Source organism: Mirounga angustirostris, unplaced genomic scaffold (genome assembly GCF_029215605.1).
Source record: "Mirounga angustirostris isolate CCGP_5_RB_7025 unplaced genomic scaffold, mMirAng1.0.hap1 SCAF_3, whole genome shotgun sequence".
NCBI lineage: Eukaryota > Metazoa > Chordata > Mammalia > Carnivora > Phocidae > Mirounga > Mirounga angustirostris.
In genome coordinates, this window is record NW_026991711.1 from 114,735,845 (window position 1) to 114,757,453 (window position 21,609).

The 21,609-nt window shown below is 34.4% G+C and overlaps 2 protein-coding genes across 23 annotated transcripts in view; one reads left to right on the forward strand and one right to left on the reverse strand.

The window, feature by feature from the left end:
- The window catches only part of ORC4 (origin recognition complex subunit 4), a 94,942-nt gene extending 84,280 nt beyond the window's left edge, over positions 1-10,662 (reverse strand). For 5 of the 13 annotated variants that reach the window (XM_064586503.1, XM_064586510.1, XM_064586509.1 and 2 more), the window contains exon 1: positions 9,642-9,799. The gene's annotated coding sequence lies outside the window, so the exon portion shown is untranslated. Of the gene's footprint in view, positions 1-8,194; positions 8,358-9,641; positions 9,800-9,828; positions 9,853-10,478 lie in introns of those variants that run through there. The other 8 variants (XM_064586505.1, XM_064586501.1, XM_064586508.1 and 5 more) reach the window with 6 other exon arrangements.
- Positions 10,544-21,609, forward strand: part of MBD5 (methyl-CpG binding domain protein 5) — a 440,770-nt gene continuing 429,704 nt past the window's right edge. For all 10 annotated transcript variants that reach the window (XM_064586492.1, XM_064586493.1, XM_064586491.1 and 7 more), the window contains exon 1: positions 10,544-10,683. The gene's annotated coding sequence lies outside the window, so the exon portion shown is untranslated. The remainder of the gene's footprint in view (positions 10,684-21,609) is intronic.

Consider the following 21,609-nt stretch of genomic DNA (forward strand, 5'->3'; position numbering starts at 1 on the left):
CTAATATATACAACTGACCTTTGAACAAAAAGTTTGAACTGTGTGGGTCCATTTATACACACTTTTTATATATATATATAAATACAGTACAGTACTGTAAATGTATTTTTTCTTCCTTATGATTTTCTTAATAACACTTTCTTTTCTCTAGATTACTTTAAGAATACAGCATATATTACAAAATATGTGTTAGCAACCGCTTATGTTATAGGTAAGGTTTCCAGTCAACAGCAGGCTATTAGTAGTTAAATCTGGGGGCGGTGGATTAAAGGTTATACACTCATTTTGAACTGTACAGGGGGTTGCAACCTGGCTTGTTCAAGGGTCAACTGCATAGTGTGGCAATGGTGAAAGAATAGAAAAATAAATAAATGGAACATAATAGAAAGCCAGATATAGACTCACATAAATATCTTTGACAAAGAAGAAATGATAATTCAACAAATAAAGTCCAATGGTAGTGGAACAAGTGAACATATGCGGGCAAAAAACTGAGTTGACAAAGAACTTAAAACTTTCACAAAAATTAACACTAAGTGGATAATAGACCTATACATTAAGTGTAAAGCTGTATAACTTCTAAAAAGGAATATAGAAAAAAAAATCTATGTTACTTTGGGTTTGGCAATGATTTTTTTATTCTTTTTTTAAGTAGGCTCCAGGCTGGGCTCCAATGCGGGGCTTGAACTCATGACCTTGAGATCAAGACCTGAGCTGAAACTGAATCAGAAGCTTAACTGACTGAGCCACCCAGGTGTCCCTGGCAATGAATTTTTAGATACAACAAAAGCACAATCCAGGAAAGAAAACATTGATAAACTGAATTTTATTTAAATTAAAAATTTTGCCCTGCATAAGACACTGTTAAGAGAAGACAAGCCACAGACAGAAAAAAATATTTGCAAAACACATATATAATAAAAGACTGCTATCCAAAACATACAAAGAACTATGAATTGTCCTTAATGATAATGTATCAATACTGGTTTATCAACTGCAACAAATATACCACTCCACGCAAATGTTAACAATAAGGTAAACTAGGTTAATAGTAGAGGAGCTAGGCCAGTAGGAATATATGGGAATTTGTTGTATTATCACATCAATTTTTCTGTAAAACCTAAAACTGCTCTAAAAAATGAGTCCATTAACTTAAAAATCCAAAAAGGAAAAAAAAAAAAAGGATGGAGCAAAGTGCGAAGTCACAATCTTCACTTTTCTCTGCCGTCAACTATGGTGATCCCAAAACACATGGGAAATTACAGACCCAAAAATTCTTTACTGTTTTTAATGACAATTTGTGAAAAATCCAGGTGGGAACACAAACTTATGGAAGATTTGTGAAAATGAAATGTTAAGTACAAAAGACAGTCACTTTCAAGTCAGTAAAACAAGCAACCTACAAAATGAAGTAAAAATCTCTGTAAAATACAATTTATGGGCAAAATCTGCTTTGGGAGAATATGACCCTATGAGAATGTTTGCAAAACAATAATGGTAATTCAAAGAAAATATTAACTACTTTAAAAATATTTTAAAACTAATTCATCTGTTTTTGTTCTTAAAGAAATCAAAAGAATAGAATATTTACATATGAAAGTAAGAATATTTATGTATGAAAGTAAGAAAAATTTTTGTATTTTATTCATTCTTGTCAACACTGATCATGGCAGTATTCAGGAACATAACTAATATATAATTTGACTATATAAAGTTATCAGTGCTGTGACACTAAACATTGTATTTTAGCTTCTAAACATATGTCACATACAAAATTTGTTTCAATATAAATTTTTAATACATGATGCCCACCATCAGAGTGGTGCTATATATATCACATTAGACATGATTATAACAACAGAGGTCTAATGGCTATTAGTTCCAACACAGCTTTTAGAGGAAATATTTTTGGTTTTTACTCATTGTAAAGTAACTAAGACATACACAAACCTAGAAGTGATTATTTTAAGAAAACAATATAAGTTGACATTTCTAGGTCATCTATATAAAAAATATATATTCTTATAATGGTGTCAAGATAAAAGCATATGGGAGAAAGTGAAAATGTACATGCGCACCAAAAGAAAAGCTAACACACTTAGACCTTTAATATTGTCAAATCTGATCTCAATCTTTTGGTCAAAACTTCATAGGAATTTCATTGCCATGTTAATAAAAGAAGCAGTAAAATATCTTAGATTTTATTGTGTTTTTACTGAAGATGAGAAGGGCCATTGAGAAAAGAATGTGATATTAAGGGGAAAAAAAGAGGAAAAACTAGCAACCCCAACAGATACTTCTTTGAGGATAAGCACCTAGGAAAGAATCTGGAGTGAAGAGGGGGAATAAGACTGAAATAGAAGAAGGGGAAAAACTGTCAATTCCAGGTTTCATCTACCTCCTAATTTATAATGTTCAACTTATATCTCATTTTCCAATTTAAGCATTTCATAAAACGTAGTCTCATCGGCCAATCCTGTTCAGATAGGATAAACATGTAACAACAAGGTCACTTAATAACCAGTATTTTAATTTGCGCTAAAATTCATCTTCAAAAAACTGAAGCGCTAAAATAGTTAAAATTAAATGGAGGCCTCTATCCCACTCCATCAGAAGACAAGGTTCTACAGAGTAACACAGAACTCTACATTGGGGAATACCGTGCACAGCAGAAAATGAGGGTATCATAAAAAAAAAAAAATCAGGGGTGCCCGGGTGGCTCAGCTGGTTAAGTGGCTGATTCTGGATTACAGCTCAGGTCATGATCTCAGTGGGAAGGAGCCCCATGTAGGGCTCTGTGCGTGGAGTCCGCTTGTCCCTCTCCCTCTACTCCTCTCTCCCCACCCACTGCCCCGCTCACTCACTCTCTCCACCGCTAAAGTAAATAAATAAATATTTTAAAACAAAATCAAATGTTGTGATTCTTGTGCTGTTTTCACCTGGTTCTCAAAGCACTGGCAACCAGGCTTATGCCATGCACAAGGTTTCTCATAACAGACATTAATGACATTTTGAACTAATTCTTTGTTGTGGGTGGCTGTCCTATGCATTACAGGATATTCAGTAACAACTGCAGCCTCTATCCACCAATTTTCAATAGCAATTCACCCTTAATAATCATGTATGTCTCTGGACATTGCCAAATGTCTCGTGGGGGGTCATAGTGTCACAGCTGAGAACCACTGACTTAAGACGTAAAAAGACTGGAAAATTCTTTTCACTGGGCTCTTGTTAGCCCAAGAGAAAAGGCTTCCAAATAACACCAAAAAAGTGGATATCAGGGTTCCCCCACCAAATATGCTCCAGCTAAATCTTTCCACAGGGAGATCCATTAATATCTAGCAAGCCTCAGCCAAATTCACAGAGCGTGAAATAGCTTCTTAATGCCCTTTACATAAATTTGAACACACAACCAAGGATCACAGGATAGCTGAGGAAAGCCTCTAAGATGAAAGCCTTTAAAACATCCTAACAGAAAGGATAACTTGGAGAAAAGAGAGTAAGCAGGGAGAAATAAACTTCAAAATGTAACTTTAATTAAATTCATAAAGAAAAAAATATCAGGATGCCATTTAAAAAATGCAGAGATCAAAAAAAGTATTGGAAATTAAAACCATAACAATAGAAATTAAAGTTTCAAATGTTTAAAAAATCAAGTAAGTTTTCAAGAAACTGTAAAGCAAAAAGACTGGGAAACGATCAAATATGGGAGAAAAGAAATAATCTAAAAATACAATGTCTAATTGCAATTTCAGAACCAAAAACACAAGCAAGGAAATTACAGTAAAAGTATCAGAAACTTTCTCAGAGCTAAGGATTACAAGTTGCCAGACAGAAATAATCCATGAAATGCACAGCAAAGTGGATGCCTATAGACTCGTAACTCACTTCACATCACTGTGACATTTCAGAACACTAGGTACAACAAAGAGAACGATCTATAAGCTTCAAACAAAAAGGGTGTAGGAGCTTCCACTGGGAAGAAAAAAGTGAAATGCAAATTGTTGAAAATATGGCTTCAGATTTTATATGAAACACTAAGGATTCCTTCACAATTCTGAAGAAAAACATTTCCAACTTAGAATCCTACACTCAAACTAAGTTAGGGTAATCTAAAAACATTTAGAGGTACATAACACCTCAAAACATTTCCCATGTAGCTACTGGAGATTGTGACCAAACAAAATGAGGATAACATTAACCTTAATACATAACAATTAACTCTTTAATGATGATAACCTATATTAAAGAAATTCTAAAGCATGTACTCAAACAAAAGAAAAAAGATCCCCAAAGAAAATTCAGATGCAAACATTAACACAAGCAAAGAATTACATGGGATATAGGAGAGGATCCATAATTAGACAGAGAGAGGTTGCAGGGGCAACCATATCAAGCAGCCCATAAACTGGAGATCAGAATGTTCTAGGAAAAATTTTCTCAAAGATGGTTAAACTGAGTAGAAAAAAAAAAAATATATATATATATATATATAACACACATACACTTCTAAACCTATGGAGAGAAGATGCTGACAACACGCAGATTTTTTAGAACTGAATTAATGATAAATATTGAGAAACTATACAAACATAGAATCGCTATCTACCAAAAACTAAGGCATCACTGGAATGATGGGGGGAGGGCTTGGGTATTTGGGAGAAAAACCTAAATTTACACCACCCATAGAGGACGTCAACAGATAATGCCTAAAATGGAAAAATCAAGTGGTAGCATATGTTATTTGGAAATACGGAGTTAAATACCAAAACAATCAGTTTACCTCTGGAGATGGGGAAATGGGGGCTTTAAGAGCCACCCTGTCCAACATCACACCCTTCCTGGGGTTTAGCAAGATGTGGGGATAAAGGCCCAACCGTTTCAGTTCACCATGGTACAACTCTGGTGGGCCACATTCTGGAGAATTAAACTTGTGATAAATAAACGTAAGCTGTTTTTAATAAGCCATGGAGAGGTACTTAATATTTCAAGAAATTATTCTTTTACATTTTAGACTATTAACTCAAAACCTGCTTGAAACTATTTTCTAAATTTTAACTAACTTGGGGTGGGGGTGGGGGGCTCCTGTATGGCTCAGTTGGTTAAGTGTCTGACTCTTGATTTCAGCTCAGGTCATGATCTCAGGGTTGTTATATCGAGCCCTGCCTAGGGCTCCCCACAAGCAGGGTGTATGCTTGAATTTCTCTCTCTCCCTCTGCCCCTCCCCCCATTTGCATGCACATGCACTCTCCCTCTAAAATAAATATATAAAAATCTTCAAAAAAATAAATTCTAATTAACTTGGATTATTATGCTATAGAGCCTTATGTGATTTAAATTTTTTTAAACTAATGTATGACTTAAGTTAAAACACGCAAGTTTGGTTGGAAGCAGAAAGATCTTGAAATCAATTCTCAAAAATTTTTTAAAAAGAAAAAAGAGGATAAGGGTTCTATTTATGGTAATAGCAGATCAGATCAATCCCACTGAAACCAACAAAAAATTCTTCACAATAGAAATCAAATAAATAAAGCAGTATGAAATTACACACCAAAATCTAGAAAGTAAACCAGAAAAATAAACCCCATACTCAGTCACTTCTTCCTGAGGCCTTTTACCTATCCAGAAGAAAAAGCTGAGAAAATAGAAGAAAGGCTGAGCTGCTGGTAGATTTCTTGGACTATGAGGGAAAAAATCAAAGCACAGGATCCCCCAAAAGTGGGATGCAAATAAATCATCACCCAAATTAAGTTGAGATCCTAAGGGCAACATCATCAGGTCAGGGAGAACTGGATGTAAAATAGAACTCATACAACTCATGACTTGTAGCCCTGCTTAATGTCATGTATATGTGTGTGTGTGTGTGTGTGTATAAGTATAAATATATATGTTTTATAGATTTATATATATATAAAACAAGTAATCTGAAGTCTTGAACATGAACTAAGTGACTTGGGACTGGTAGCATGGTTAATCATCTTTCCAAGGAAAACATGGCTTTTTGAAAAATATACCATTATCCTAAGACTTAAATAATCCTATAATTTTTCAAATCCAATAACTAGCACGTAGGCACACAAGAAAAAAATCATGAACCAGCAGAAACAGACCCTTAAAAAATTAAGAAACTGAAATTATCAGTCACAAACAAATTATGAATAATAAAAATAAAAGCCATAACTGTAATTTTTTACCAAGTAGCTACAAACAGTAAGAATTTGGGTAATTTACTTAAAAACACACTGATCCAGAGATTCAAGCATCTCAATTTACCCAAAACAGGAAAAAGAATTCTATACAAAACATCATAAAGAAGTAGCAGAAAACTTAAGACAAAGAAAACATTTTTTTAGAGATTTCTTTCAAAGCAGCAAGTATTAGATTGACAGCTGACTTCTCAAAATCACTAATGGAAGCCAAAAAAATCTAAAAGCAAAAAACCCACAGTGGAACATTATCTTCAAGATTCCGAAAAACAATCACAATCTACAATTTAAAAGACCCAAAACATTCTTCAAGATTGAAGATGAAACAAGACACTGTAAGGTAAGCAAAAAATTAAAAACTGATCGTCAGTACATCTGTATTAAAGATATTCTAAACAGTATATTAAAAGATCTTTAAAAAAATTCTATAAAAAGATCTTTAAAGAAAATTCAGAGATGCAAAAATTAATGAACACTGAAAATGGTAAAAATATAGGAATATGTAACTGAACATTGATGGTAAGAACAGTACTGTTCAAGTGAAATACAATACCACTCATATATATATAATTTAAAATTTTCTAGTACCCACATTAAAAAAAAGGTAAAATTAATTTATTATAATTTCAACATGCAATCATAATAAAAAGCTGAATTATTTCACATTGGTTTCATACTAAGTCTTAGAAATCTGGTATTTGACATTTACAGAACATGACAATTCAGATGCTAAATCGTCATCAGAAATACTTGATCTTTATTTTTAGTTTCAAGCTGAAAAGTACATTTACATACCCAAGTTGTTCCAGACATACTTAAGGGTTTTTCAACAACTGAATCAAGTATCAATTTTCAAATTTAAATTAACACTACATAAAACTAAAAATTCAGTTCCTCAGCAACACTAAGCACATTTCAAGTGGTCCATGGCCAGCCACAAGCAGGCTAACGTAGTGGGTAGCACAAGTACAGAACCTCTTCCTTTGAGTTAAAATTACAAATAGATTTAAAATAATACTAATAGCATATAAGCCAGTAAGGAATGAAATGAAGATAAAATCATTGAGGATGCAAGAAATGCTCCAAGCACAGAGAAAATATTTGCCACACTGGTCTAATCTTTAAGTAAAACACAGACAACCCAATAGAAACACTGTGAATAGGAAAAGACATTTCAAACAAGAAATTGCAATAGCCAATAAATTTTTTACAAAATGCTCCAAGTCATTAATAACCAGAGCACTGTAAATTAAAACATTAACATAAAGCCACATTCATCACGTTGGCAAAATTGAAAAACATCATTGTTTTTGGTGAGACATTAGAAAAAAGTTATGTATCATACACTGCTGGTAGGAGTATAAATTGATATATCTATTTTGGAAAAGTTTGGCATAATCTACACTCTCCAAAAATGCATGCTATGTGCATAAAATACATGCATAAGAACATTCATAGTAGCATTGCTTTTAACTGCTAAAAACTGGGCACAATCCAAATGTCCATTAATCTTAGAGTAAATTAAATTAATTGTGGTTTATTCATAAAAGAACTTACTACACCATTTACTATAGACATTACTATACAAAAATGAAAAAACATGTACTACAGCTAAATCTACTAACAGGGTTAAAAAAATATTGTGACCACAGAGGAAACTAATACATAATGTGTAATTCTTTTCTAATTTTTTTTTAAAGATTTTATTTATTTGACAAAGAGACAGCAAGAGAGGGAACACAAGCAGGGGGAGTGGGAGAGGGAGAAGCAGGCTTCCCGCTGAGCAGGGAGCCGGACGCGGGGCTCGATCCCAGGACCCTGGGATCATGACCTGAGCCGAAGGCAGACGCTTAACGACTGAGCCACCCAAGCGCCCCTGTAATTCTTTTCATATAGGTAAAACACAGGCAAAATTCATCTACATCGTATAGGAATGCCAACACTGGTGGTTAAAAAAAATACTTGAAATAAAAATAGGAAATAATTACCTAAAAATTCAGTTAGTGTTAACCTCTGGAAGTGGTGAGCAGGAGAATATTCAGGAATGGATGGGGGGAGGAGTAGGTCTCCAGTGCCAAGAGTGTTTTAGTTCTTGACTTTGGTAGCGATCACCAGAGGGTTCACTTAGTAATTATTCATTATACTGCATACCTATGATTTGTGCATTTTTTACATATTTAGTATCTTAACATAAAAAAATTTGTTACCGAAGGCACTTAAATTGCTTTGCTATAACTTTTTTTCTTTTATAAAGTGGTAAATGTTTAGCTGCAATACGAACAAAATTTTAAGGCACAGGAGTCTAGTTTTTATTCCGTTTGACAAAAGACTATTACACACAGAGAAAGAAGCACTAGGCAATGATGTATAAATAGGGTCCATTGCCAAAACATAAGAAGTAAAATGTAGAAAAGTAGCAACTTTGATAGTGTATCCTAAAGAACTCATTACAGAATTAAATAATACCAATACAACAAACATGAGGAATTTTAGAGTATTGGTCTTAAAAGAAACCATAAAGGGTGATAATCTTTCAAAGTACTTTTACCAAAGAAGGTAACTGAAAGATCGCAATGGTTCTAGTTAAGATTGTATGAAATGGATATGAAAAAGAAATGGTGGTATTTTACTAAAAAAGCCTTACTAATGTAAATTCATGAATTCTTCAATAGTTTGAATTATTATCTTATGAGGGAAACATTTCCAGCAAACATAGTTGGTATTTAATTGAGAAACCAAAGGCTCTAAATCCGAGACTAGTAACCAAAGAAATTTAAAACAAAATATCCATTTAAAAATCTCTAATCTACACTACAGAAAAGGAAAATTTTATGTCCCTTCTCTATAAACATCAAGGACTATAAACATCAAGGACTACACAATCCCATATCCCTTTCTGAGAACAAGCCTAGGCATTGTGTTGCATCAACAACGCCAAGATATGGGAGGCAAATTCCATTCAAGACTTCTCAGCTTGCTCCCTCCTCCCCAAAACCACTCCAGAATTCCAGGGAGCATAGCAAAGTTAAGGAATGATGGTCATAATACCCAATGCAAGTAAGGCATCCCATGCCAGAAGTTGTCAAAATTCACACATGGAGCTTTTCTCTCCCCCTGCTCTGAGCTGAACAGTCAACAGAGTCATCTCTGATCCCATTTCTCTTTAGAAGCAGGACCATCAAATTCCTCACCACCACCGGGTGCAGTCAACACCCCACCAGAGATCTACTCTCTTGAGGAATCCCTGCAGACTTCAGGGATTTGTTGGCAGCCTCACAGGAAGACCACGAGACAGAAGGGGCCTGCCTGGCCTAGACAAGCCTGCCCTCTTCCCGCATTCCCAGTCTCCGCAACCTTCCGTCCTCATTCTTTTCGATTCGCCTTTCGCCCTGGCGACCTTGGCCTTCGTTCTGAGGCCAGCCTACCCCATGTTACCTCTCACACAAAAGTCTGCCCTTATCAGGGCAGAGCAGGAATTTGGCGACCACGGGAACCGCTTCACAGGCGCCGCTCGCCGCGTAGTCCGCTCAGCTTCACCTGCTACTGCCAACGGTACACCACTACTCCCGACATTCCCCGCGCACGCACCGCGTCTCCCACCCCGCCCCAACACGTGACCTACTTGCGTCTCCGTCCCCGCCCACTTCCGTTCATCCACTTTCCCTTAGGAAAGAGGAGGGGGCAGGGGGTGTTAAAGAGTAGCGACTTCCTCCTACTCCCCGCCCCCGCCCCTCTACCCCCTGCTACAATGTCTTCCGGGTCGCAAGTGCCTCGGAGCCTTCTGGGAAACCGTATCATTTCCTCCCCTCCCCCTCCTCCTGCCTTCAACCAACCAGCCTCCCGTCAGGGAGGGGCATGCGCAGTGAGTGCCTCCCGTCTCTTCTACCCGAACCCCCCTCCCCCCCCAGCAGAGAGACCCCAGCAGCAGCAGCAGCTGATGATGAAGAGAGAGGCAGTGGCAGAGGGGGGGCACCTTTTATTTCTATTTTTAAAGGGACAGGACACTAATTTTACCCCACTTCAACCTTGAATTGAGGGGGGTGGGGGGAAGGCGGCTGAGTTCCTTCCCCCACCCTCCAGCCCTGAGACCTGAGAGGGGGATTGAGCCTGAGAGAGAAGAAGAAGGAGTTTCTTCTTCTTCGAAAACCCCCATCCACGACTCCTACCCCCTCACCCCTCCACTAGCCTCCCTCCCGAGCCCCCTCCACCCTCCTCCTCTTTGGCCGTGAGAGGAGGAGAGAAAGAGACCAAAAGCCTCTTAGCAACACAGACCCTTCTCTGCTGCTGCTGCTGCCGCTGCTACTGCTGCTGCTGCTGCTTGGCCCTGGCTGGAGACATCTCACTACACCCAGGAGCAGCCACTTCCCCAGCTCTCCTCCTCCTTCGCCTCCTCCTCCTCCACTCCCCCCCCTTTATTACCCTTTGTGTCATCCTCCACAGCTCCAGGGAAGGCACTCAAAAGTGGGGGGCAGGAAAGGTAAGTGTGTCTGTGGGGGTTTCATTGCCTTCCTCTGGCTCTGACTTTAACTCCGGGGCAGCAGTAGCACCAAACCACATACGCAGTGGAGCTCCGGGGTGAGGAGGGGGTGGTGCTGGGGGGGGGGAGTGAAGGAGGGGTTGGAGTGGGGAGGGGTGTGTGAGGTGGGTGCCCATCCTGTCAGAGGAGGAAGGGCACTTTTATTTTTATTTGCTGTTGTCAAAAGTGGTTTCTCTTCTCCAGCTAACATCTGATTGTGTCTTGCTCCAGTGGGGGAGAACACAAAAACAACCCCCTCCTTCCTCCAATGAGGCGCCAGGGAAAGAGACAGAAAGAGGCACACTTTCTAGATGTCACTTGAAAAAATTCGTTTGGAGAGCTTTTTTCCTTTTTCCCCAGGAAAAGCTCCACTGCATTTGTTTCTGAGTGGGAAAATGTCGGGATCTGGATTGTATTGGAACTGCTTATCCATTTGTAGACCTGAGTGTTTTTTCCCCTTTTTGGTTCTGTATGTGATTTGGAAATTGACTTCAGTGTTGGAACAGACTTGATTGGTTTTTGCTTTCTGGGTTTAATTATCCTTTTTTGTTGTTGTTGTTGTGTCTGACTTGCATGAGAGATTTCAAATTTTTAGTTGATAGAGGCCTTTGGTTAGGTTTTGACTTGTATTACTGCTTGTTTTGTTAATTTGTTTCATATATCAGCATGTAAAGTTCAAAGCTTAAAATGCTCAAAGTTTAAATACCACCGGTATTATCTCTTCCTACATACGTTCTTGATGTTTATTTTCCATAAGACGAGAATATTAGCTATTTCCTAATTAATCTGGGTATTTTTCTGACCTTTGTAACTTGTCTGAACAAGTAATCCCCATTGAAAACTTTATGTTGTTCTGGCTTCATGGAAGGCCAAACCTCTCCATCAATAGTTTGCTGGATTGGTACCACTTTCAGTTTTAACTGAATTATTTATTTAGTGTTGTAAATTGAGATGAGTTTTTCATCTCTTGGGGTACTGAACCAAATTGCTCACTGTACGTAAAAGGAGACAGATTTCTAAAATATATTTTCATGAGTCAAATCATGAAGTCGTAGTTAGTATATTCATTGTAGTTAGACATAAATTGAAAGATAAATCCAGGTTTAGGTTTATAGAATAACAGTCTTCATAAAAATCACTATGGCTTTCAAATTCAGTGCTGTATTTTATTTCACAAATGCTAGAAAGTATGTTTCCAATGTAGGCCTTTTACTAGGGCTTACATTGGAGAGTGGCATTTTGTTTCATACATACATTTCTTTATTCTTTCCTTGAAGATGGATGCACACATTCATATATACACTCTCTCACACACACCACTCTCTCTCTCTCTCTCTCTCTCTCTGTCTCTCTCACACACACACACCCTTTTTTGTAACTGCATTGGTATCTCTGATCCCATAATTTATGTCAGCAAAAAATATTCTTCTGTAAATTACAGCAGCAATTTTATGATCAGACTGGTAGTATGAAAACAGCAATTTGATCAAATAGAAAGGATTGAAGAAACAAATCTAGATGGATAATTGACATAAATATTAAAACATGGTAATACTTTTAATTTTTTATTTTCTTGATGGTAAAGCCAAAACATAATATGCTTCTATTTTAGTGGCAGAAACGCACTGCAAATGTAGAAACTTGTTCTGTAAAATTTTCGTTACTGTGTGCAAAAGTAGACATTTAGACACAGGGGGAAAAAGCTGTGTAGCAGTAAACAATATGGTCTTGTTTCCCTCCTTTCTGTCATCAGTTTGAACAGTTCCTTACCTTTCTCTGAGGTGTAATTGGTGCACTTCAGCAGAAATCTGTGTCAAGTTCAAGTTTTTCTCCCAACATCAATACTACTATTTCAGGTCTACCTAGGATTTCTCGTCCTCACCCTAATTCCTCAGCAACATTAACATAAGAGGGAGAAAGTAGAACTTAGTGAAGAAATCAATTTTAAGGAAAGCAAATTGTGTATATAATTGGATGGTAGTTGCCCGTCGGCAGCTGAGTGAAAATTTACAGCCTTGAGTATAATACCTTTACTTAATTTATGTCTGCTTTTCTTTTGAAAACATTCCTTTATCCCACCATTCCTAGGGTAACTCTGTATGGTTTGAGAATTCCAGACTTCTTCTAAGTTGGATAATGATTTATATTTAGAAAACCTTTTTTATTATGGCTTATTTTTTAAATATTAATACATTTTAGGATTGTAATTTTCATCTGTGTGATATCTTGGAGGTCACTTTATCCAGCTCTTCATTTAACATAATGCTGAATTTCAGAGAGCTTGAGGAACTTGCCTAGTTTCCAAGGCCTCTAAGTGAGCAGAGCGTGGACCAGAGAACTTAGCTCTCTTAACATTCTCTATGCTATACCACCTCATTTTCTTTTGTCGGAAATGAAACTGTCATTCACAGTTTTGTGTATAGCACTTAGGGATTTTATATGGAGGCATATTGTTTTAAGAATATTTAGGTAAATCGCTTTAAGCCAAAATTTTGTCTATTTATAATTCAGTTATTTGTTGTTATTTTAAGAGGTACTGATTTCTCTCATTCTGGATAGTTACTATTTTGAGAATTATTTCAGCTTTCCCGGATGCTTATTTTTTCTCTGTACTTCTAATTAATCAGTAAATACACTTATTACTCTTTGATTAAAGATATATATATATGATGCATATTGTATTATAAATGTTTACCTATTAGTCTTGTTCTGTGAACCACTTAAGACTAAGGATTTTTGTCTTGTTAACAATTTATATCCCTCATAGCAGTGTCAGTGTCCCTCATATCAGTGTCTGGTGCATAGGAGGCCCTACTGGTTGCTTGTCATAATTGATAATAGAGTTAGGCATATTTGAATTTCTTTACTCCCATATGTAGGATTCTTTTCCTTTCTTCCTTTTTCCTTTCCTCTCCTCCCTGCTACAATTTCTCCACTACTGTGAATTTTTAAATTTATTTTGACTGTAGCTCTCACTTTTTCTGTTAGCCAAATTAAATCCCATTAACAATATAGTACTTATAGAAAGTAAAAACATATTCCCTTTAATCCTTGTACAGGATGCAATTTAACAAAAGTAATTTATTTTTAATAAGAGATTTCAAAAAAATTCCAATTAAAATATACTAGCAAATGTTCAAGATACACTTAAATTTCATTTCATTGAGTGACTAGTACAATAGGTTATTGGAATGATTAGGCCACTTTTACCAGCTCTATAAAGCAACTTTACTTAGGTGACATGTTTCCCTGACTTTGTTTTTTTGGTCCTTACCCAGACACTTACCAACTTTCCAGTTTTCTATGGATATGAAGATTTACTCCTAGTCATCACTGGGACCCCATGAAGTCAGCCAGAAAGCCTATGTCCAACTTATGTACCTTTGCAGACTTGTCTGGACTTTGAATGTATGTGCAAAACAGATTGTACTTAGGTATTCATTAAACATCTACTGAGCATCTACTGTCTTTCAGGCATTGTGCTAGGCATCTGAGAAACAAGGATGGTCCCTACAGTTTAATGTGAAGAGATATTTTAATTGTATTCCACAAGTATATTGGTTATAACTTTATTTTGATGTTTTTTCCTAAATAAATTTTATATTAACTAAATGGATACTGTTAGGTGGAAAAATGCATGTTTAAGAAGGATTTTGTTGTATTTTATTAAAATAGAAAAATATAAAGAAAAATTTTCCACTTAATACTGTATTCTGGGGATTTCTATTCTATATATAATTCATTAATTTTAGACCATAAAATTAGTCTATGTGGCTATCATTGCTAGTATTTTATTGATATATACTTTTATTTGAAGGTTATCAACATTGTTCATTGAAGTATCTCATTAAATTATTCCCCCCAAAAAACCAAACCCAAACTCTCCAAACTTAAAGTTGTTGTTTTTTTTTTTTTCTCAAAAGTAACTTTTCTTTTTACATTTCATATAACAGGTTATCTTTCATGGTTCTTTGGAAGACATGGAACATCATTTTGATCATTTAGTTAATTTCTATAGTTTAAGTTAACAGAATAATTTAATTATCATGGAATAATTACAGTATATACTACTTAGGAGTTTTGGAATTTTCAGTATGCACTAGATAAATTCCTCCAAGATCCTCATTAGAAACTTTCCAGTTCTAGCTCTAAATTAGTTAGTTGCAATTTTTAATCTTGATTATGTGATACAACTTCAGTAAAATGATTTGGAAATTTCTTAGGTATGGATGTTTCAAAACCAAAGGATATTATCTTGGTTCCTATCATGGCCTTCATATATAATTTAAAAATATTAGAGAGAAATTTCCTGGATTTTCTTTGTCCCCCTTAAACTGTACTTTTTAGAATAATATTGATTCACAATTTGAAAGGAGGGACTCTCTTGCTGGTACAGTATCTTGTGAAGGTACATAGACTTCTGAAGGTCAATTCTGATCTCTTTCAAACTCATTCTTAACTTTTTATTCTAGTAATAATTATAGTTACCATTTATTATAAGTGCTTAACACTGTGATAAATGTATCTATTTACTGGTCCTGTGAACTTTGAACATTGTTCCCATGTTACAAATGGGGAAACCTACTAGTGACAAAACAGCATTTTACATATAGCAGCAAAATAATCACAGTAAATTCATAACACTTTTTAAATTTAAAACATGGTCACTATAGCTTTTACCAGTCAGTAAGTAGTCGTAAACATTAGTAAAATAAGCCACTAGTATTTTATTGATATATACTTTTATTTGAAGGTTATCAACATTGTTCATTGAAGTATCTCATTAAATTATTCCCCCCAAAAAACCAAACCCAAACTCTCCAAACTTAAAGTTGTTGTTTTTTTTTTTTTTCTCAAAAGTAACTTTTCTTTTTACATTTCATATAACAGGTTTACTAGTGGCTTATTAATAGAGTGTTGGAAAATTTCTAAAAGTTTATAAGGAAAGAAAAACAATCAACAAACCCAGTTCTTTATAAGGAACATAGATCCAGACCAGTGTGCAACTTGAAATAAAATGCACTTGACCCTTGAACAACACAGGTTTGAACTGCAGGTCCACTTATATGCAGAATTGTTACAGTACTGTAAGTATACTTTTTCTTCTTTAGGATTTTCTTAACACTTTTTTTTCCTCTAGCTTATTGTAAGAATACAATATTTAATACACGTAACATACAAAATACATGTAAATTGACTACATTATCAGTAAGGCTTCTGGCCAACACTAGGCTTTTAATAATGAAGTTTTAGGCGAGTCAAAAGTTATATGGGATTTTCAACTGCCCAGAGGTCAGCACTCTCATTGTTCAAGGGTCAGCTGTATACATAAAGTCAGTCTTCTCTCTGTATGGCAAAAATTACATTTAGGCTTTCTACATATTGAACTTCCTTTCTCTTGCATGGGTTACATTAAGCATTTTGTTAGGTGAAGTTTGAAGGTTCTAACAATTTGTAACCCAATGAATATTTACTGTAAACATTTTAATGTAAATGTTTTAATGGAAAACCTTTACACAGAGGGGACATATATTGCCTAGTGGTTGGGTATGTATATATACATATCTTCTAGACCCTGTATCTTACAAAATTTTCACAATTACTACATTACACATCTAGAATTAGGTTTAGTGTACTCTTTTTAGTACTACTTAAAGTCAAAAATATTTTTAGTATGAGAATGGACAACATGTTGGATTCCCTAGATGCCTAAATTATTATGTAGTTAAGAGTCTCATGCTCTACCGACTGAGCTAGCCGGGCACTGATTTATTATACAGTTATTCTTTAAAGCAGCTACTGAATTAAAATACATTTTGACCCAGCTAACCAGATTTGCTTTTACATTATTTGCTTCTAGGAGAAAAGAGTAATTTTTTAAAATTCTGTGTTGTTAAGTAATTTTCATATGCATCCTAAGTAAATACACATTCATCCTGTATGCATAAATTGACTACGTTATTCTATAAATAATGTGACGATGCATTATGACCTGTAGAATTTGGATATATTTTTAAATATAAAGAACTATTCTCTGTAATTATTATATTTCAGAGAGGAAACTTTATAACAAATTGGTTTTATTGCTTTAACGAATAATCTCAGTAATCGGTGGGATAGAATAAGTCTATGGTCTCAAACAACTTCCTTAGATAACCTGAAGGTAATTCCTAATAGGCAAAGGCAATACCTAAAGATAAAGGCTGAAAGTAAAGATTCTAACTCATCATTGTTTCTGTTTGAAGTATTTCTGTAATATCAAGTAAGATTTCAGAAGTTGGAATGACTCAGTATAATTTTTCAGAGAGCCAAGGTGAGAACTAGGATTAACATATATTAAGGTATATCTTCTAATGTAGCTATACATGATGGAAAAGAAAATCACTAATGATATCATACCTGGTGAAAAGCATATACTTCATTCAGAGTTGTATGTGACTAATTCTAATTTGAGTCCTGTTTCAGTTGACCTATATAACCTTTTCTTAGAGGACTTGTAATTAAAATCTGTGTTATTGAGTAATTTATTAGAACATATTGTTTTAAAAGATGAAAATGAGTTCTATAAATCAGTCACCCGCCTTGCAATGGTGAAAATTTTTGCACATCCATGCTTCACTGAGTTCTTTGCCAACCAACCAAGATTCAGGCAATTAGAGGAAAAATTTCTGTATGGTGCTAGTGTTAAAATTTACATTATTGTGCTCCCCTTTTTAAAATTTCAAGTCTATATCTTGAAAGTTGGAAGTAAACCTAAAACTAAAATGTTTCTTAAGGTTGATTGAATACTAAATTATATTAAGATTCATCATTATATCCAAAGCTATTGTTTTCTATATACCTTGAGTCCAGAAATGTCTACTGATCTGTTGGCCAATGATTAACTTAATCCATACATACATTCTTAATATTACTACTATCTAAAAATAATCTTGGCTGTATACATACAGTCACTAATGTTGGGGGAGGCAAGTATTCCACATTCAACAAAAGAAAAGTATTGATTTTTAAATAGCTTCTTTACTTGGGATATACTGATATAAAAAAACAGCTGCTGTGTAAGATCAAAAGGATTTTTACTTATTTGGAAAGTTAAATGTAAAGTTTATCATTAACGAATATTAAGCCGATATTTAGAAAGTCAAATACATGTTCCAGTAATGACAGAAATGTAGAGGCTATTTTTTCGCATTATTCCAAAATCATTTTCCTTCTCCCACATTTGTCGCACAGGAGTTTGTGCTGAAGGATTTCTTGGCCATTTTAGAGACTGTAATCTAGTTAAAAGGTTTGTTTATACTTCCCATCTCTGTTCTGCTGATGGTATTAGAATGCAAGCCAGAGCCAGACATCTAACTGTTTATAACATTCAAACTTCAATTAAAGCTGCAGTGTTCAGTTCACTATATATCAGAAAGCTTTATACCAGCTACAAATATCAGCAGTAATGATGGCAATGATTTTGTGTAGCCATAGGCTTTCCTAAATCATGCCATTCCTTATGAATACTTTTTTCATTTAGGTGGTATTAACATTAATTCTTTCATAGAAGTCTAAAAATGAAGCTTGTTTTCTACCAGAAATAGTATAGCATTTCCTTCAGCAGTTTCTTTTGATAATAAAACCTAACAGCTTATATTATTACATATCTTATTTAAATGACCCAGTTTAGTTTTTTTTTTAATTAGTAAATTCTATAGTAGATTTGTTTGTTAGCTAATTGATTCAACTCCAGTTTCCAGTTTGAAGAGCATAGCAATACGTTGCCTATTAGAAAACAAAAGTAACAATCACATTACTCCCGTGTTATATGTATGGGAGGAGACTAGACCAACATAATACAGATTTTAATTTAATCTTATGTTGCTTTTCTGGTCTTCTGCTCCTGCTGTTTGTGGTTTCTGTGTTCTAAGTATGTTGGTAAACTATTTTAAAAGTTTTTTTTCTTTTTGTAGCTGTTAAGAATTCTTTAAAAACATTTCTTCAGCAGCTTCACTGTTTTTGTGCAATCTACCTCATTGATTTAGAAAATGAGTTATATGTGTAGGTGTTTAATTTTTCTAATGAGTAGGCAAATTTGCTATATTATATTGCTTTCTCTTTTTATAAAACTAAATTTTACTTTTTACTAATTTTGGACCTTGATTACTAAGTGTTTACATTCTTTACATACATATACTTTTTATTAAAATACAAGTTTATAGGAGGTTTAAACATTTAAGGAAAGATGAAAAATCATATTAAATTCAATGATTACTTGCTAAAATGCTTTTAATTAAAATATAATGGAAAAATCTACACTACTCATTTTCCTGGACACTGAAAGAAATGATTCATTTATTTTGAAATTTTATAAGAAAGAGAATTCTACCTATGGTCTCTGAGAATAAGAACTAATCATAACCATGCAAAATTTGGATTTGTAAGTTAAAAAACATGGAAAGATCTCTAAGATAAGCTAAAATGAAAACATGTCACAAAAAATATGTACACTATGATCCCATTTATGTAAAAAAGTGCACACAGAGAATAATATGCATGTACTATATAAGAATATATACTTATGTACATATAATACATATGTTATACCATGTGCATATATATTTATAAAATAAAAAGTTGTATAAGATATATGCCTTATGTTTATGTAAATATACATTAAGAAAAAGTCTGGAAAATATGTAGCAAATTATATCCTTGGTTTACAGAAAGTGTGTAAGTGGGATGCTGGAAGATTAAGAATTCTTATGGTTTTTATGCTTTAGCATTACTTGGATTTATTTTTAACAATAAGTTTATATTCATGTAGTAATTTTATAATGGAAAAATATACTTATGTATTAAAAGAATGAGAAAACGAATGATCCAGGAAAATTGCAGTCCTGTCCCCTAATTGTCACATGAATATATCCCTTGAATACCTTGAAGAGAATTGAGTATTAGCTAACAATCATCATAGCTTGATACAGAATAAAGTCTGTTAGACTGATCTAATCTTATCTAACAGGGTGAAAACATAGTCAGTTGAGGGAGGAACAATGGATATAATCTATCCTGACTTTGAAATATTTGGCTTCTTATTGCAAAATGCACTTGTCACTTACCTGGGAAAATATTGACTAGGGAACTGGTGGTGAAGAATGTCAGTCATAAAGTGGTGACAAAAAGAGTTTTAGTCTGAGATAAGATATATGTAGGACCTAAGATAGACTTTTATTATTTTAATCAGTGTTCCAGATTATATGCTCACTCAAAATACAGATGGCATAGTCATTTAACATTTTTATAATTTTTCTGTATTCAGGTAGTGGTTTGAATAGAAGACAAAGATAAAGCAAGTTTTTAAGATTAAGTCTTTTTTTAAAATTGTCTGAAATATGTACTTGAAAAACACTTCAGGAGCTTTTGTAAAATAACATCAAACTGAGTATGAAAATATGCAGAGTAAAGAAGCAATTAGAATTCTGTAGAGTTAATCACAGTGGGCTTCTTGGGAGGACATGAGTTAATCAGAGTTTAGGTAGAGGAGAAATCGTAGGTTGGCTCAGGAGAGAGTAATTCAAGTTAAGACAAAGCTTCCAATGCAGAGAGAGGATGGGGGAGCTTATTTTTAATAGTTTGAAGCTATGATTAAAATTCAAAATAACCTGGTAAATTAAGAAAGGGGTTAGGAAAAATATACCTTGCATTTATGTTTTTAACACTTTATTTCCAAGAATGCAGGTCAGAAAAGAAATAGGGAAAAAATAACTTGCATAAAACATAAGGAAGTGAATAGTTCTTTGCAATTATAACTGGAAAATTGTCAAGAGTCTAAAGCAAGTATATTCTGAATGAGTTGGAAATGAAACACTATGTAGTTAAAACGGGAAAATTTTATCCAAGGATACTAACTGAGGTTCTTTTTCCTTTTATAATTAAAATTAATACCCAAGTTGGTCCCTAGGATCAATAGGAAATAGTATACAATTAAAACTATGAATCTTATATAGAAATTCTAAAAATAACAAAGGAATAGCTTATGTTTTCTCCATTTACTTATCAAGTTTTATTTGCATCTGGCATAATTTATTTCCACCTGGCCCCATCATGTCAATTACCATTCTCCCATTCCTACCATCACAAATTGAACTTTTTTTTCCTGAAAAATGTCAATTTTAAAGAGTTTATCAAATATGGCTCTGTGTTGTTTCCACTTGAAAAATCAGTGATTTTTCTCTTATGTAGGGGTCATTGACTCCATATTCATTATCTCTTGCTCTCTCTCTCTTTTTTTTACCAGTGGGATTGCCAATGTCTTTTTTCCAACAAATATGTGATGAAACCTATTATGTGCTCACTGGAATAGTAACCAAAAATAGACATGGATCTTGCTGTTCTGGACTTATCCTAGAGATATGGATATTAATTAAATAATCATATAAATACATGCAAAGTTGGAACTATTCCAATTGCTGTAGAGAGGTACATGGTACTTACTATAAGGGCTTTAAGAAGAATAATAACCAATCAGTGGGATCAAGGGAAGTTTGTTTTTGTTTTTTGGGGGGGGGGGAGTGTTTAGTTAGCTGAAATCTTGATATTAGTTAACTTAATCAAAAGGGAGAAAAGTTTTCTAGAAGGAAGGAATAGTATATACAAAGGTACTAAGGAGGAGAGAGCATAGTACCTAACATTAAATGACAGAATGACAGAAATTTTAAGAACTAGAAAGTGCATGGTAAAAGGTAATGCTAGAGATTTATGTAGGAATCAAACTACAAGATGTTGTAGGCCAATGCTTTCTTTATCCTTATGATTAATATTTATACTTAGACTAATATTCTTTTTTTAAAAAGATTTTATTTATTTATTTATTTATTTGAGAGAAAGAGAGAGACAGAAACA